The 17,459-nt window shown below is 44.1% G+C and overlaps 10 non-coding genes across 10 annotated transcripts; all 10 read left to right on the forward strand.

The window, feature by feature from the left end:
* Positions 1-5,349: 5,349 nt before the first annotated feature.
* Positions 5,350-5,541, forward strand: LOC141150576 (U2 spliceosomal RNA). Its single transcript, XR_012246740.1, has one exon. It is a non-coding gene; the product is annotated as a U2 spliceosomal RNA (small nuclear RNA).
* A 1,112-nt stretch (positions 5,542-6,653) lies between these two features.
* On the forward strand, positions 6,654-6,844 carry LOC141274438 (U2 spliceosomal RNA). Its single transcript, XR_012322713.1, has one exon. It is a non-coding gene; the product is annotated as a U2 spliceosomal RNA (small nuclear RNA).
* Positions 6,845-7,959: 1,115 nt separating this feature from the next.
* Positions 7,960-8,150, forward strand: LOC141274439 (U2 spliceosomal RNA). The gene has a single exon (XR_012322714.1). It is a non-coding gene; the product is annotated as a U2 spliceosomal RNA (small nuclear RNA).
* Positions 8,151-9,265: 1,115 nt separating this feature from the next.
* On the forward strand, positions 9,266-9,456 carry LOC141274440 (U2 spliceosomal RNA). The gene has a single exon (XR_012322715.1). It is a non-coding gene; the product is annotated as a U2 spliceosomal RNA (small nuclear RNA).
* Positions 9,457-10,571: 1,115 nt separating this feature from the next.
* On the forward strand, positions 10,572-10,762 carry LOC141274441 (U2 spliceosomal RNA). The gene has a single exon (XR_012322716.1). It is a non-coding gene; the product is annotated as a U2 spliceosomal RNA (small nuclear RNA).
* A 1,115-nt stretch (positions 10,763-11,877) lies between these two features.
* On the forward strand, positions 11,878-12,068 carry LOC141274442 (U2 spliceosomal RNA). Its single transcript, XR_012322717.1, has one exon. It is a non-coding gene; the product is annotated as a U2 spliceosomal RNA (small nuclear RNA).
* Positions 12,069-13,183: 1,115 nt separating this feature from the next.
* On the forward strand, positions 13,184-13,374 carry LOC141274443 (U2 spliceosomal RNA). The gene has a single exon (XR_012322718.1). It is a non-coding gene; the product is annotated as a U2 spliceosomal RNA (small nuclear RNA).
* Positions 13,375-14,489: 1,115 nt separating this feature from the next.
* LOC141274445 (U2 spliceosomal RNA) lies at positions 14,490-14,680 on the forward strand. Its single transcript, XR_012322719.1, has one exon. It is a non-coding gene; the product is annotated as a U2 spliceosomal RNA (small nuclear RNA).
* Positions 14,681-15,795: 1,115 nt separating this feature from the next.
* Positions 15,796-15,986, forward strand: LOC141274446 (U2 spliceosomal RNA). The gene has a single exon (XR_012322720.1). It is a non-coding gene; the product is annotated as a U2 spliceosomal RNA (small nuclear RNA).
* A 1,115-nt stretch (positions 15,987-17,101) lies between these two features.
* LOC141274447 (U2 spliceosomal RNA) lies at positions 17,102-17,292 on the forward strand. The gene has a single exon (XR_012322721.1). It is a non-coding gene; the product is annotated as a U2 spliceosomal RNA (small nuclear RNA).
* Positions 17,293-17,459: the final 167 nt, after the last annotated feature.

The following is a 17,459-nucleotide window of genomic DNA, read 5'->3' on the forward strand; positions in this document are numbered from 1 at the left end:
GTAATCAGGAGCCCTCCTGCTAAGGGTAGACAGCTGCTCGTTCCACCCCACCCCCCGCCTTAATTGGTTCTCCTCCCTTCCAACGGTGTTGAGGCGGGTGGGAACAGCAGGGGGTGAAGGTGCTGTGTTTAAAGAGGTGGAGTTATGCAGATCTAAAACGCGTGGATTGCAGCAGCAGCAAGCCGAAAAGTGCAGGCATGTAAGGGATCTAGAGGTTGACAACATGTCTTCTTAACGGGAGTCCAGGAGCTCATCTCCACAAATGGACTTTTCAGGATCCTTGGGTGGCTCCGTAGTTTGAAACCAATTCTGGTTATCGCTTCTCGGCCTTTTGGCTGCGATCGTATGACTGTACCTTGATTGGTGCGAGTCTCCTGGAGGAATCCGGACCCTTTTGTGGAGGATTTTCTGCTTTTTCCTGTGGTATTCCATACCGACAGAATCCAAGATGTCTTTTGTGAAGAACACCATCCGTTTGTCCGTGGATCCATCTGACCAGAACAAGAACAACGTGGTTTTCATTGTCCAAGACATCGTTGAAGGCAAAGCTGGAGCAAGACGTTCTGAGATCTTCAGTGTCAACGAATTTTCACGTCAAGGTAATTATGACGTTACCTTTATGGACCAGGATGTTTGCCTTAATGTCTTTGAATGGCTCCGTGGTCACTCTAGTGACCCCTGCTTGGAAGGAGTTAGATGGGAACCTTTGTTTGGTCTGCAAGAAAAGGAGGTGACTGTGACTGTCTATAACCCTTTTACAGACCCTGAGCTGCTGGAGTGCTTCCTCTCTCGCTACTGTGAATATGTGCGGAAGGGAGTGAAGCAAGTCAATTGTCTAGGAATCTTTAACTGTCAGTATAAATTCCGTGTGAAATTGAAAAGGGATCCTGACAGTGTGGGGGGCTTTAGACACCCTCCATCAAATTTTTCCGTTGCAGGCCATAGAGGTTTCCTCTTTTACCCAGGCCAGCCCATGTTTTGCCGTAGATGCTTTTCTTTCGGACATACCATGGTAACATGCCTTAAAGGGCAGTGTTGCCGAAATTGCAGAAAGGAGGGGCATATGGCCAACCAGTGTCCAGAGGCCAAGTCCTGTGATGTCTGTGGGAGTAGTGATCACATGTATAAGGACTGTCCTATGAGTGCACCTAGACGTTCTGATAAAGAACAGAAGGAGGAGGAGCTGGAGAGGAGGCAGATGGCAAGCGCACTGAAAGTGCTGGAAAGATTGGAGAGGGAGGAGAGAGAGGGAAGGAGGCGGGAAACTGGTAGAGCCTCTCCCTCTACGGCGCCAGAGGAGGTGTCCCTGAGACCATGTTCTTCTTCTGCTGAAGAAATGAGGAAGAAGCGGAGGGAAGAAAAGGAGTTCTGGAGGGAAGTGGCAAAGGTGGAGAAAAAGGCAGTGTCTGCGAGAATATCTAGGAAAGTGGTGGAAGCAGAGCTGCCTGAGATGATGACTTTTGGAGAGGCAATGGACGCAACAGGATGTGAAGTGCAAATCTCGGAACCCGACAGTCCTGAACACCCTTCGGGTCCTGAAAACATTGAAGATTTTTCTTCGGAGGATGATAGGGGTGCAAAGAAGAGTCGTAGGGAGGATGGTGGGGGCAGTGATGATGCAGATTTTAGTGAGCCTCAGAGGAAGATCAGAACTGCCAGAATGAGGAGTGTGGCTGGTGAAGCCAGCGGGTCGGAAACCAGCTGTTCTGTTCTGATGGCGGAGGAGGATAGTGGTGGTGCTGGATAGTGTCACCATATAATATTGTAAATGTTTTTTCTTTTTGTCCTCTTGTGAGCTTTGGTTTAGGCCAAAGGCTATTTCTTTGTGTAATTGGTGAAGGAGTAGAAGTATTATGGGATTTACCATAGTGTCCCAAAACGTAAGAGTGTTTAAAAGTAAAGTAAGAAGAGCTGCTATTTTTGAGTTTTTAGCTATGCAAAATGCATCTATTTTTTGTTTACAAGAATGTGGGGTAGTGGATGGTGTGAAAGGGGATGAATGGTCTTATGGAGCGTCTGTGTGGTCGGGGAGTGCATGTAATAAGAATGATGGTGTGGGTATTTTGGTTAAAGGAAGGGAGGTTGTTTTGAGTGATTATTTGGTTATTGAGGTGGGGAGATGTATCCTTGCTAATTTTGTATACAAGAATGTAAAGTTTTGTGTTATTAATGTTTATGCGCCAGTTGAAAAAAATGAGCGCAAAAATTTATTTGAAAAAATTAAGCTTTTTGTTCCAGGAAGAATACCTGTGGTAATTGTGGGTGATATGAACTGTGATGTGGGGAGAGTGAATGTGGATGTGTCTGGGAAAGCATTATTGGAGTTAGTGAATGATTTTGGGTTGTGTGATATGCAGCGCGTGTGTAACATGAATCCTTTGTTGAACACTTTCTTTTCTGAGAGTGGTAGGGTACAATCCAGATTGGATTATTGTTTTATTTCTAAAAATATGGTTTCTGTTAATTATAGGCAGGAAAACGTTCTTTTTTCAGATCATGTGTGTATGTTGTGTGAGTTGGATATAAAAGTTGATGGAGTGTTTGGGAGAGGATTGTGGAAGTTAAATGTTAAACTGTTAGAGAATGAAGATGTGAGAAAGGAGTATGAAAGGCGGTATGAAGAATGGTGTAAGCATAAAAATGAGTTTGGGAATGTTTGTGAGTGGTGGGACTGGGTGAAGAAACAAACAAAAATGTTCTTTAAAAATTTAGGATACAAGTATGCAGCAATTAAAAGAGAGAGTTTTGTTAAACTGAACGCGCGGTTGAGCGTTTTGTATAAGTTAAGGGAAGGAGGAGTTGAGGTGGAGGAGGATATTTTAGAGGTAAAAAAGGAGATTAGTGAGTTTTTGTTGGAGAGAGGGAGAAGCATAGTGTTTAGGGCAAAGATTGATAAGATGGAGCAGGATGAGAAATGTTCTCGGTTTTTCTTTAAAAAAGTGTTTGGAAAGAAACAGAGTATGAGCGTGGTGTATGGAGCAGATGGAAGTGAGGTGAGTGGAGAGGATATGTGTGAAGAGGTGGCTAAGTTTTATGAGGATCTGTATGCAGTGAAACAGAGGGATGAATGTTTGGAGAATGATGTTTTGAGTGTGTTAGAGAGTAAGTTGAGTGAAGCAGAAAGAGAGAGAGTGATGGGTGAGGTGACTGGTGATGAGGTATGGAAGGTTATGTGTAGTATGGCTTTGAATAAGACGCCGGGGGAGGATGGCCTCCCAGTAGAATTTTATCGTGTGATGTGGGGTGTGATTGGTAAGGACTTTGTGGATGTATGTAAGTATATGTGGGGAAACATGGAGGTGACTGAGAGTATGCGTGCAGGTATGGTTGTGTTAATTCCTAAGAAAGGGGATTTGAAAAGTCTGAGGAATTGGAGGCCAATAACGTTACTTAATTGTGATTATAAAATCTATGCAAAACTTATGGCTAATAGGATGCGTGATGTGATAGAGAGTGTGATTGGGGATGAGCAGTGTTGTGCGGTACCTGGGAGGCGGATTCATGAGTGTGTGTGTATGTTAAGAGATTGTCTATGGGATTGCATGGGTCGTAAGAAGAGTGTATTTTTGTTAAGTTTGGATTTTGAAAAGGCTTATGATAGGTTGTCGCATGGTTTTTTGTTCAGAGTGTTGTTAAAAATGGGTTTTCCGGCTGATTTTGTTGGGCGAGTGAGAAGTTTGTATGCGGGTGTTTATAGCTGTGTTTTAATGAATGGGTATGTGGGTAGGAAAGTGAATGTGTTTTCGGGTGTGCGACAGGGGTGTCCTTTGTCCCCTGTAGCATTTATTTGTGCAATTGAGCCATTGTTGTGTATGCTGAGGAAAGATAAGGTAATTCGTGGTGTGCAAGTGCCGGGAGGTGGAGGAAAAGAATGGAAGGTGAGTGGTTATATGGATGACGTGTGTGTATTATGTGATTCTGAATGTTCGGTGAGGCGGGTGAAGTTGTTAGTGTCTATTTTTTGTGGTGCATCTGCGTTTAAAGTGAATTGGGAAAAGAGTGAGTGTAAGGGTTTTGGAGGCGGAAGTTTAAGTAGGGATGTAGGTGTGAATGTAGTGAATGGACCTATTAAAGTTTTGGGTGTGAAGTTTTCAGAGAGTTTGGATGGGAAAGAAAGTTGGGATGATGCGAAAGGAAAAGTTGAGCAGAAGTTGAATTTTTGGAAATTGAGGAGTTTATCCTTTTTTGGGAAGATTTTAATTGTTAAGAGTGTGGTGTTGCCAATATTTTTATATATTGCGGTAGTATTTCCACCAGGATATATGTGTATGAGAAGCTTGAATAGAATTTTATTTGTTTTTTGTGGAACTCGAAAATGGAGAGAGCTAGGAGAGAAATTTTGGTTAAAAGAGTGGAAAAAGGTGGTTTGGGTTTTCCGAATTTGGACGTGTTTTTTGGTGTGAATATCGTTGTGTTTGTTTTGAAAGTGATTAGGGCGGATGGAAAGTTTTCATCTATGTGTAGGTATTTATTTGGAGCGTATTTGTTTCGTTTAAAGTGGCAAGAAAGGGATTTGCGATGTCCGATTGCTTTTGAGGTGCCTGTATGGTACGTGTGGGTTTATAAGTTTTTGGTGAGGTATGAACTGTGTGATGCAGATGTGAGATTGCTGGAGAATAAGAAGGCTGTGTATAGGATGATTGAATGTAGAGAGGTAGAATGTGGAATAAATATGGTTAGGGGTGGTGATGTGCAGAAGGTTTGGAAGAAAGTGCGGATGAGTGGTATGACCAACAAACAGAGTGAAGTTGTGTGGCAGTCTTTACATGGAGTATTACCTGTGAGAGAGTTTCAGAGGAATAGAGGTTTGGTGAGGAGTGAAATGTGTCCAAGAAATGGCTGTGGTGGAAGGGAAAGTGTGTTGCATGTTTTTTGGAATTGCCAGTATGCTAGAGATGTGATTGGGAGAATGGGGCCTTTGTGTAAAGAATTGTGTGGTGTGAATTTGTTGTCTTTTGAGTTGTTTATGTTTGGTTTGGGAATATGTGATGGGACGAAGGAAAGAGTCTTGTGGTTGATGCTTGCATGTATAAAGGAAGTGTTATGGGATGTGAGGAATGTGTATGTGTTTAAAAGGAAGGAAATTGCTGTAAAGGATAGTGTGAAGGTGATTTTGGGGAAGATGTATGTGTGTTTCCTATGGGACAAAAAGAGGAGAGGGGAAGTGGATGCGGAGGGAATATGGAAAGTTAAAAAGTGGAGATATATTGTTAGTACCTCTTGATTTTTGTTATTGTTGTTTTGAAATATGAAATAAATATTTCCGATGATGATGGGGACAGCAAATTGCGTATTGGATTTGACGCAGCTGTTTTGATGGAATTTTCCTTTGTCTGGTTTCCATAGACTGTGGAATTTCCTCGTCTGAGGAGAAAAAAAAAAAAAAAATCTGTTCTTATCAGTTTAATATCTGATACGTCCCCTATCTGGGGACCATATATTAAATGGATTTTTAGAACAGGGAGATGGAAAAAGAGCTTGCTCTGTCCACTCCACGCATTGACCTGGTATTGCAGTATCTCCAGGACCGGTGCACCCCTTCTTTAATGCAGTTTCTAAAATCAGAAAGAATTGAATTCAATGTTTTTTGTTCATTTTGCTTGTTTGTCGGATTTTGGGATGGACTCTTTGGCTTTGCTTTTCTTCTCCTCATTGGATTTTTCATGTTCAAAGTTGCAGAAGCCAGATTACAAGCTCATTTTGGTTCAACTTCAGCAACTGTGCATTGCATTGCCATGTAATGTGATGCAATGCTATCTTTCTAGCTCTCCCTTTTTACTTCCTTTTGGATAAACAGACATATTAGGCAAGCATTTTGGAGCTTTCACCTAAATAACTACAGGTGGTGAGATAAGCTGCACAATATAATTGACCTTTCAGTATATTGTTGCACACACACCATCTATTTAGCAAATGCCCTTGTTATCAACAGCAGCCTTTTAAACTCACCTGAGCTAACAGGTATGTGCGCTGGTTACTCTGCTGCGCTTAAAATTTCTTTTTTGGTTTGCTACAATGCCTTTTCTGAAACGTTGTCTCCCTCTGCTGGAACACTGACTTCTTTCATTTAATGCCTGCAGACTATAAAAGAGAACCCAACCCAAAAAGTTTGGTTGATTAGTCTGTGGCATTCTGTTAAACTGTTGCTTATGGCGGTCTCTGTGAGCTTCTCAGCGACATTCAGCCAGCCAGGTATCCTGCCTGCAGTAGATGGAATGTGGCAATGGAACGCTGGCTGCGCGTGTCATAATAGGCTCTGAGCCTTTATATACCTGTGCACAGCAGCAGCCACCTTCAGTCTGCTGCTGGACAGCCAGCAGCAGCAGCAGGAGAGGTATGTAATCAGGAGCCCTCCTGCTAAGGGTAGACAGCTGCTCGTTCCACCCCACCCCCCGCCTTAATTGGTTCTCCTCCCTTCCAACGGTGTTGAGGCGGGTGGGAACAGCAGGGGGTGAAGGTGCTGTGTTTAAAGAGGTGGAGTTATGCAGATCTAAAACGCGTGGATTGCAGCAGCAGCAAGCCGAAAAGTGCAGGCATGTAAGGGATCTAGAGGTTGACAACATGTCTTCTTAACGGGAGTCCAGGAGCTCATCTCCACAAATGGACTTTTCAGGATCCTTGGGTGGCTCCGTAGTTTGAAACCAATTCTGGTTATCGCTTCTCGGCCTTTTGGCTAAGATCAAGTGTAGTATCTGTTCTTATCAGTTTAATATCTGATACGTCCCCTATCTGGGGACCATATATTAAATGGATTTTTAGAACAGGGAGATGGAAAAAGAGCTTGCTCTGTCCACTCCACGCATTGACCTGGTATTGCAGTATCTCCAGGACCGGTGCACCCCTTCTTTAATGCAGTTTCTAAAATCAGAAAGAATTGAATTCAATGTTTTTTGTTCATTTTGCTTGTTTGTCGGATTTTGGGATGGACTCTTTGGCTTTGCTTTTCTTCTCCTCATTGGATTTTTCATGTTCAAAGTTGCAGAAGCCAGATTACAAGCTCATTTTGGTTCAACTTCAGCAACTGTGCATTGCATTGCCATGTAATGTGATGCAATGCTATCTTTCTAGCTCTCCCTTTTTACTTCCTTTTGGATAAACAGACATATTAGGCAAGCATTTTGGAGCTTTCACCTAAATAACTACAGGTGGTGAGATAAGCTGCACAATATAATTGACCTTTCAGTATATTGTTGCACACACACCATCTATTTAGCAAATGCCCTTGTTATCAACAGCAGCCTTTTAAACTCACCTGAGCTAACAGGTATGTGCGCTGGTTACTCTGCTGCGCTTAAAATTTCTTTTTTGGTTTGCTACAATGCCTTTTCTGAAACGTTGTCTCCCTCTGCTGGAACACTGACTTCTTTCATTTAATGCCTGCAGACTATAAAAGAGAACCCAACCCAAAAAGTTTGGTTGATTAGTCTGTGGCATTCTGTTAAACTGTTGCTTATGGCGGTCTCTGTGAGCTTCGCAGCGACATTCAGCCAGCCAGGTATCCTGCCTGCAGTAGATGGAATGTGGCAATGGAACGCTGGCTGCGCGTGTCATAATAGGCTCTGAGCCTTTATATACCTGTGCACAGCAGCAGGCACCTTCAGTCTGCTGCTGGACAGCCAGCAGCAGCAGCAGCAGGAGAGGTATGTAATCAGGAGCCCTCCTGCTAAGGGTAGACAGCTGCTCGTTCCACCCCACCCCCCGCCTTAATTGGTTCTCCTCCCTTCCAACGGTGTTGAGGCGGGTGGGAACAGCAGGGGGTGAAGGTGCTGTGTTTAAAGAGGTGGAGTTATGCAGATCTAAAACGCGTGGATTGCAGCAGCAGCAAGCCGAAAAGTGCAGGCATGTAAGGGATCTAGAGGTTGACAACATGTCTTCTTAACGGGAGTCCAGGAGCTCATCTCCACAAATGGACTTTTCAGGATCCTTGGGTGGCTCCGTAGTTTGAAGCCAATTCTGGTTATCGCTTCTCGGCCTTTTGGCTAAGATCAAGTGTAGTATCTGTTCTTATCAGTTTAATATCTGATACGTCCCCTATCTGGGGACCATATATTAAATGGATTTTTAGAACAGGGAGATGGAAAAAGAGCTTGCTCTGTCCACTCCACGCATTGACCTGGTATTGCAGTATCTCCAGGACCGGTGCACCCCTTCTTTAATGCAGTTTCTAAAATCAGAAAGAATTGAATTCAATGTTTTTTGTTCATTTTGCTTGTTTGTCGGATTTTGGGATGGACTCTTTGGCTTTGCTTTTCTTCTCCTCATTGGATTTTTCATGTTCAAAGTTGCAGAAGCCAGATTACAAGCTCATTTTGGTTCAACTTCAGCAACTGTGCATTGCATTGCCATGTAATGTGATGCAATGCTATCTTTCTAGCTCTCCCTTTTTACTTCCTTTTGGATAAACAGACATATTAGGCAAGCATTTTGGAGCTTTCACCTAAATAACTACAGGTGGTGAGATAAGCTGCACAATATAATTGACCTTTCAGTATATTGTTGCACACACACCATCTATTTAGCAAATGCCCTTGTTATCAACAGCAGCCTTTTAAACTCACCTGAGCTAACAGGTATGTGCGCTGGTTACTCTGCTGCGCTTAAAATTTCTTTTTTGGTTTGCTACAATGCCTTTTCTGAAACGTTGTCTCCCTCTGCTGGAACACTGACTTCTTTCATTTAATGCCTGCAGACTATAAAAGAGAACCCAACCCAAAAAGTTTGGTTGATTAGTCTGTGGCATTCTGTTAAACTGTTGCTTATGGCGGTCTCTGTGAGCTTCTCAGCGACATTCAGCCAGCCAGGTATCCTGCCTGCAGTAGATGGAATGTGGCAATGGAACGCTGGCTGCGCGTGTCATAATAGGCTCTGAGCCTTTATATACCTGTGCACAGCAGCAGCCACCTTCAGTCTGCTGCTGGACAGCCAGCAGCAGCAGCAGCAGGAGAGGTATGTAATCAGGAGCCCTCCTGCTAAGGGTAGACAGCTGCTCGTTCCACCCCACCCCCCGCCTTAATTGGTTCTCCTCCCTTCCAACGGTGTTGAGGCGGGTGGGAACAGCAGGGGGTGAAGGTGCTGTGTTTAAAGAGGTGGAGTTATGCAGATCTAAAACGCGTGGATTGCAGCAGCAGCAAGCCGAAAAGTGCAGGCATGTAAGGGATCTAGAGGTTGACAACATGTCTTCTTAACGGGAGTCCAGGAGCTCATCTCCACAAATGGACTTTTCAGGATCCTTGGGTGGCTCCGTAGTTTGAAACCAATTCTGGTTATCGCTTCTCGGCCTTTTGGCTAAGATCAAGTGTAGTATCTGTTCTTATCAGTTTAATATCTGATACGTCCCCTATCTGGGGACCATATATTAAATGGATTTTTAGAACAGGGAGATGGAAAAAGAGCTTGCTCTGTCCACTCCACGCATTGACCTGGTATTGCAGTATCTCCAGGACCGGTGCACCCCTTCTTTAATGCAGTTTCTAAAATCAGAAAGAATTGAATTCAATGTTTTTTGTTCATTTTGCTTGTTTGTCGGATTTTGGGATGGACTCTTTGGCTTTGCTTTTCTTCTCCTCATTGGATTTTTCATGTTCAAAGTTGCAGAAGCCAGATTACAAGCTCATTTTGGTTCAACTTCAGCAACTGTGCATTGCATTGCCATGTAATGTGATGCAATGCTATCTTTCTAGCTCTCCCTTTTTACTTCCTTTTGGATAAACAGACATATTAGGCAAGCATTTTGGAGCTTTCACCTAAATAACTACAGGTGGTGAGATAAGCTGCACAATATAATTGACCTTTCAGTATATTGTTGCACACACACCATCTATTTAGCAAATGCCCTTGTTATCAACAGCAGCCTTTTAAACTCACCTGAGCTAACAGGTATGTGCGCTGGTTACTCTGCTGCGCTTAAAATTTCTTTTTTGGTTTGCTACAATGCCTTTTCTGAAACGTTGTCTCCCTCTGCTGGAACACTGACTTCTTTCATTTAATGCCTGCAGACTATAAAAGAGAACCCAACCCAAAAAGTTTGGTTGATTAGTCTGTGGCATTCTGTTAAACTGTTGCTTATGGCGGTCTCTGTGAGCTTCTCAGCGACATTCAGCCAGCCAGGTATCCTGCCTGCAGTAGATGGAATGTGGCAATGGAACGCTGGCTGCGCGTGTCATAATAGGCTCTGAGCCTTTATATACCTGTGCACAGCAGCAGCCACCTTCAGTCTGCTGCTGGACAGCCAGCAGCAGCAGCAGCAGGAGAGGTATGTAATCAGGAGCCCTCCTGCTAAGGGTAGACAGCTGCTCGTTCCACCCCACCCCCCGCCTTAATTGGTTCTCCTCCCTTCCAACGGTGTTGAGGCGGGTGGGAACAGCAGGGGGTGAAGGTGCTGTGTTTAAAGAGGTGGAGTTATGCAGATCTAAAACGCGTGGATTGCAGCAGCAGCAAGCCGAAAAGTGCAGGCATGTAAGGGATCTAGAGGTTGACAACATGTCTTCTTAATGGGAGTCCAGGAGCTCATCTCCACAAATGGACTTTTCAGGATCCTTGGGTGGCTCCGTAGTTTGAAACCAATTCTGGTTATCGCTTCTCGGCCTTTTGGCTAAGATCAAGTGTAGTATCTGTTCTTATCAGTTTAATATCTGATACGTCCCCTATCTGGGGACCATATATTAAATGGATTTTTAGAACAGGGAGATGGAAAAAGAGCTTGCTCTGTCCACTCCACGCATTGACCTGGTATTGCAGTATCTCCAGGACCGGTGCACCCCTTCTTTAATGCAGTTTCTAAAATCAGAAAGAATTGAATTCAATGTTTTTTGTTCATTTTGCTTGTTTGTCGGATTTTGGGATGGACTCTTTGGCTTTGCTTTTCTTCTCCTCATTGGATTTTTCATGTTCAAAGTTGCAGAAGCCAGATTACAAGCTCATTTTGGTTCAACTTCAGCAACTGTGCATTGCATTGCCATGTAATGTGATGCAATGCTATCTTTCTAGCTCTCCCTTTTTACTTCCTTTTGGATAAACAGACATATTAGGCAAGCATTTTGGAGCTTTCACCTAAATAACTACAGGTGGTGAGATAAGCTGCACAATATAATTGACCTTTCAGTATATTGTTGCACACACACCATCTATTTAGCAAATGCCCTTGTTATCAACAGCAGCCTTTTAAACTCACCTGAGCTAACAGGTATGTGCGCTGGTTACTCTGCTGCGCTTAAAATTTCTTTTTTGGTTTGCTACAATGCCTTTTCTGAAACGTTGTCTCCCTCTGCTGGAACACTGACTTCTTTCATTTAATGCCTGCAGACTATAAAAGAGAACCCAACCCAAAAAGTTTGGTTGATTAGTCTGTGGCATTCTGTTAAACTGTTGCTTATGGCGGTCTCTGTGAGCTTCTCAGCGACATTCAGCCAGCCAGGTATCCTGCCTGCAGTAGATGGAATGTGGCAATGGAACACTGGCTGCGCGTGTCATAATAGGCTCTGAGCCTTTATATACCTGTGCACAGCAGCAGCCACCTTCAGTCTGCTGCTGGACAGCCAGCAGCAGCAGCAGCAGGAGAGGTCTGTAATCAGGAGCCCTCCTGCTAAGGGTAGACAGCTGCTCGTTCCACCCCACCCCCCGCCTTAATTGGTTCTCCTCCCTTCCAACGGTGTTGAGGCGGGTGGGAACAGCAGGGGGTGAAGGTGCTGTGTTTAAAGAGGTGGAGTTATGCAGATCTAAAACGCGTGGATTGCAGCAGCAGCAAGCCGAAAAGTGCAGGCATGTAAGGGATCTAGAGGTTGACAACATGTCTTCTTAACGGGAGTCCAGGAGCTCATCTCCACAAATGGACTTTTCAGGATCCTTGGGTGGCTCCGTAGTTTGAAACCAATTCTGGTTATCGCTTCTCGGCCTTTTGGCTAAGATCAAGTGTAGTATCTGTTCTTATCAGTTTAATATCTGATACGTCCCCTATCTGGGGACCATATATTAAATGGATTTTTAGAACAGGGAGATGGAAAAAGAGCTTGCTCTGTCCACTCCACGCATTGACCTGGTATTGCAGTATCTCCAGGACCGGTGCACCCCTTCTTTAATGCAGTTTCTAAAATCAGAAAGAATTGAATTCAATGTTTTTTGTTCATTTTGCTTGTTTGTCGGATTTTGGGATGGACTCTTTGGCTTTGCTTTTCTTCTCCTCATTGGATTTTTCATGTTCAAAGTTGCAGAAGCCAGATTACAAGCTCATTTTGGTTCAACTTCAGCAACTGTGCATTGCATTGCCATGTAATGTGATGCAATGCTATCTTTCTAGCTCTCCCTTTTTACTTCCTTTTGGATAAACAGACATATTAGGCAAGCATTTTGGAGCTTTCACCTAAATAACTACAGGTGGTGAGATAAGCTGCACAATATAATTGACCTTTCAGTATATTGTTGCACACACACCATCTATTTAGCAAATGCCCTTGTTATCAACAGCAGCCTTTTAAACTCACCTGAGCTAACAGGTATGTGCGCTGGTTACTCTGCTGCGCTTAAAATTTCTTTTTTGGTTTGCTACAATGCCTTTTCTGAAACGTTGTCTCCCTCTGCTGGAACACTGACTTCTTTCATTTAATGCCTGCAGACTATAAAAGAGAACCCAACCCAAAAAGTTTGGTTGATTAGTCTGTGGCATTCTGTTAAACTGTTGCTTATGGCGGTCTCTGTGAGCTTCTCAGCGACATTCAGCCAGCCAGGTATCCTGCCTGCAGTAGATGGAATGTGGCAATGGAACACTGGCTGCGCGTGTCATAATAGGCTCTGAGCCTTTATATACCTGTGCACAGCAGCAGCCACCTTCAGTCTGCTGCTGGACAGCCAGCAGCAGCAGCAGCAGGAGAGGTCTGTAATCAGGAGCCCTCCTGCTAAGGGTAGACAGCTGCTCGTTCCACCCCACCCCCCGCCTTAATTGGTTCTCCTCCCTTCCAACGGTGTTGAGGCGGGTGGGAACAGCAGGGGGTGAAGGTGCTGTGTTTAAAGAGGTGGAGTTATGCAGATCTAAAACGCGTGGATTGCAGCAGCAGCAAGCCGAAAAGTGCAGGCATGTAAGGGATCTAGAGGTTGACAACATGTCTTCTTAACGGGAGTCCAGGAGCTCATCTCCACAAATGGACTTTTCAGGATCCTTGGGTGGCTCCGTAGTTTGAAACCAATTCTGGTTATCGCTTCTCGGCCTTTTGGCTAAGATCAAGTGTAGTATCTGTTCTTATCAGTTTAATATCTGATACGTCCCCTATCTGGGGACCATATATTAAATGGATTTTTAGAACAGGGAGATGGAAAAAGAGCTTGCTCTGTCCACTCCACGCATTGACCTGGTATTGCAGTATCTCCAGGACCGGTGCACCCCTTCTTTAATGCAGTTTCTAAAATCAGAAAGAATTGAATTCAATGTTTTTTGTTCATTTTGCTTGTTTGTCGGATTTTGGGATGGACTCTTTGGCTTTGCTTTTCTTCTCCTCATTGGATTTTTCATGTTCAAAGTTGCAGAAGCCAGATTACAAGCTCATTTTGGTTCAACTTCAGCAACTGTGCATTGCATTGCCATGTAATGTGATGCAATGCTATCTTTCTAGCTCTCCCTTTTTACTTCCTTTTGGATAAACAGACATATTAGGCAAGCATTTTGGAGCTTTCACCTAAATAACTACAGGTGGTGAGATAAGCTGCACAATATAATTGACCTTTCAGTATATTGTTGCACACACACCATCTATTTAGCAAATGCCCTTGTTATCAACAGCAGCCTTTTAAACTCACCTGAGCTAACAGGTATGTGCGCTGGTTACTCTGCTGCGCTTAAAATTTCTTTTTTGGTTTGCTACAATGCCTTTTCTGAAACGTTGTCTCCCTCTGCTGGAACACTGACTTCTTTCATTTAATGCCTGCAGACTATAAAAGAGAACCCAACCCAAAAAGTTTGGTTGATTAGTCTGTGGCATTCTGTTAAACTGTTGCTTATGGCGGTCTCTGTGAGCTTCTCAGCGACATTCAGCCAGCCAGGTATCCTGCCTGCAGTAGATGGAATGTGGCAATGGAACGCTGGCTGCGCGTGTCATAATAGGCTCTGAGCCTTTATATACCTGTGCACAGCAGCAGCCACCTTCAGTCTGCTGCTGGACAGCCAGCAGCAGCAGCAGCAGGAGAGGTATGTAATCAGGAGCCCTCCTGCTAAGGGTAGACAGCTGCTCGTTCCACCCCACCCCCCGCCTTAATTGGTTCTCCTCCCTTCCAACGGTGTTGAGGCGGGTGGGAACAGCAGGGGGTGAAGGTGCTGTGTTTAAAGAGGTGGAGTTATGCAGATCTAAAACGCGTGGATTGCAGCAGCAGCAAGCCGAAAAGTGCAGGCATGTAAGGGATCTAGAGGTTGACAACATGTCTTCTTAACGGGAGTCCAGGAGCTCATCTCCACAAATGGACTTTTCAGGATCCTTGGGTGGCTCCGTAGTTTGAAACCAATTCTGGTTATCGCTTCTCGGCCTTTTGGCTAAGATCAAGTGTAGTATCTGTTCTTATCAGTTTAATATCTGATACGTCCCCTATCTGGGGACCATATATTAAATGGATTTTTAGAACAGGGAGATGGAAAAAGAGCTTGCTCTGTCCACTCCACGCATTGACCTGGTATTGCAGTATCTCCAGGACCGGTGCACCCCTTCTTTAATGCAGTTTCTAAAATCAGAAAGAATTGAATTCAATGTTTTTTGTTCATTTTGCTTGTTTGTCGGATTTTGGGATGGACTCTTTGGCTTTGCTTTTCTTCTCCTCATTGGATTTTTCATGTTCAAAGTTGCAGAAGCCAGATTACAAGCTCATTTTGGTTCAACTTCAGCAACTGTGCATTGCATTGCCATGTAATGTGATGCAATGCTATCTTTCTAGCTCTCCCTTTTTACTTCCTTTTGGATAAACAGACATATTAGGCAAGCATTTTGGAGCTTTCACCTAAATAACTACAGGTGGTGAGATAAGCTGCACAATATAATTGACCTTTCAGTATATTGTTGCACACACACCATCTATTTAGCAAATGCCCTTGTTATCAACAGCAGCCTTTTAAACTCACCTGAGCTAACAGGTATGTGCGCTGGTTACTCTGCTGCGCTTAAAATTTCTTTTTTGGTTTGCTACAATGCCTTTTCTGAAACGTTGTCTCCCTCTGCTGGAACACTGACTTCTTTCATTTAATGCCTGCAGACTATAAAAGAGAACCCAACCCAAAAAGTTTGGTTGATTAGTCTGTGGCATTCTGTTAAACTGTTGCTTATGGCGGTCTCTGTGAGCTTCTCAGCGACATTCAGCCAGCCAGGTATCCTGCCTGCAGTAGATGGAATGTGGCAATGGAACGCTGGCTGCGCGTGTCATAATAGGCTCTGAGCCTTTATATACCTGTGCACAGCAGCAGCCACCTTCAGTCTGCTGCTGGACAGCCAGCAGCAGCAGCAGCAGGAGAGGTATGTAATCAGGAGCCCTCCTGCTAAGGGTAGACAGCTGCTCGTTCCACCCCACCCCCCGCCTTAATTGGTTCTCCTCCCTTCCAACGGTGTTGAGGCGGGTGGGAACAGCAGGGGGTGAAGGTGCTGTGTTTAAAGAGGTGGAGTTATGCAGATCTAAAACGCGTGGATTGCAGCAGCAGCAAGCCGAAAAGTGCAGGCATGTAAGGGATCTAGAGGTTGACAACATGTCTTCTTAACGGGAGTCCAGGAGCTCATCTCCACAAATGGACTTTTCAGGATCCTTGGGTGGCTCCGTAGTTTGAAACCAATTCTGGTTATCGCTTCTCGGCCTTTTGGCTAAGATCAAGTGTAGTATCTGTTCTTATCAGTTTAATATCTGATACGTCCCCTATCTGGGGACCATATATTAAATGGATTTTTAGAACAGGGAGATGGAAAAAGAGCTTGCTCTGTCCACTCCACGCATTGACCTGGTATTGCAGTATCTCCAGGACCGGTGCACCCCTTCTTTAATGCAGTTTCTAAAATCAGAAAGAATTGAATTCAATGTTTTTTGTTCATTTTGCTTGTTTGTCGGATTTTGGGATGGACTCTTTGGCTTTGCTTTTCTTCTCCTCATTGGATTTTTCATGTTCAAAGTTGCAGAAGCCAGATTACAAGCTCATTTTGGTTCAACTTCAGCAACTGTGCATTGCATTGCCATGTAATGTGATGCAATGCTATCTTTCTAGCTCTCCCTTTTTACTTCCTTTTGGATAAACAGACATATTAGGCAAGCATTTTGGAGCTTTCACCTAAATAACTACAGGTGGTGAGATAAGCTGCACAATATAATTGACCTTTCAGTATATTGTTGCACACACACCATCTATTTAGCAAATGCCCTTGTTATCAACAGCAGCCTTTTAAACTCACCTGAGCTAACAGGTATGTGCGCTGGTTACTCTGCTGCGCTTAAAATTTCTTTTTTGGTTTGCTACAATGCCTTTTCTGAAACGTTGTCTCCCTCTGCTGGAACACTGACTTCTTTCATTTAATGCCTGCAGACTATAAAAGAGAACCCAACCCAAAAAGTTTGGTTGATTAGTCTGTGGCATTCTGTTAAACTGTTGCTTATGGCGGTCTCTGTGAGCTTCTCAGCGACATTCAGCCAGCCAGGTATCCTGCCTGCAGTAGATGGAATGTGGCAATGGAACGCTGGCTGCGCGTGTCATAATAGGCTCTGAGCCTTTATATACCTGTGCACAGCAGCAGCCACCTTCAGTCTGCTGCTGGACAGCCAGCAGCAGCAGCAGCAGGAGAGGTATGTAATCAGGAGCCCTCCTGCTAAGGGTAGACAGCTGCTCGTTCCACCCCACCCCCCGCCTTAATTGGTTCTCCTCCCTTCCAACGGTGTTGAGGCGGGTGGGAACAGCAGGGGGTGAAGGTGCTGTGTTTAAAGAGGTGGAGTTATGCAGATCTAAAACGCGTGGATTGCAGCAGCAGCAAGCCGAAAAGTGCAGGCATGTAAGGGATCTAGAGGTTGACAACATGTCTTCTTAACGGGAGTCCAGGAGCTCATCTCCACAAATGGACTTTTCAGGATCCTTGGGTGGCTCCGTAGTTTGAAACCAATTCTGGTTATCGCTTCTCGGCCTTTTGGCTAAGATCAAGTGTAGTATCTGTTCTTATCAGTTTAATATCTGATACGTCCCCTATCTGGGGACCATATATTAAATGGATTTTTAGAACAGGGAGATGGAAAAAGAGCTTGCTCTGTCCACTCCACGCATTGACCTGGTATTGCAGTATCTCCAGGACCGGTGCACCCCTTCTTTAATGCAGTTTCTAAAATCAGAAAGAATTTAATTCAATGTTTTTTGTTCATTTTGCTTGTTTGTCGGATTTTGGGATGGACTCTTTGGCTTTGCTTTTCTTCTCCTCATTGGATTTTTCATGTTCAAAGTTGCAGAAGCCAGATTACAAGCTCATTTTGGTTCA

The sequence above is a fragment of the Phyllobates terribilis genome, unplaced genomic scaffold (assembly GCF_046119375.1).
Source record: "Phyllobates terribilis strain yellow unplaced genomic scaffold, ASM4611937v1 Scaffold_5__5_contigs__length_657084704, whole genome shotgun sequence".
In the NCBI taxonomy this organism is placed as follows: Eukaryota; Metazoa; Chordata; class Amphibia; order Anura; family Dendrobatidae; genus Phyllobates; species Phyllobates terribilis.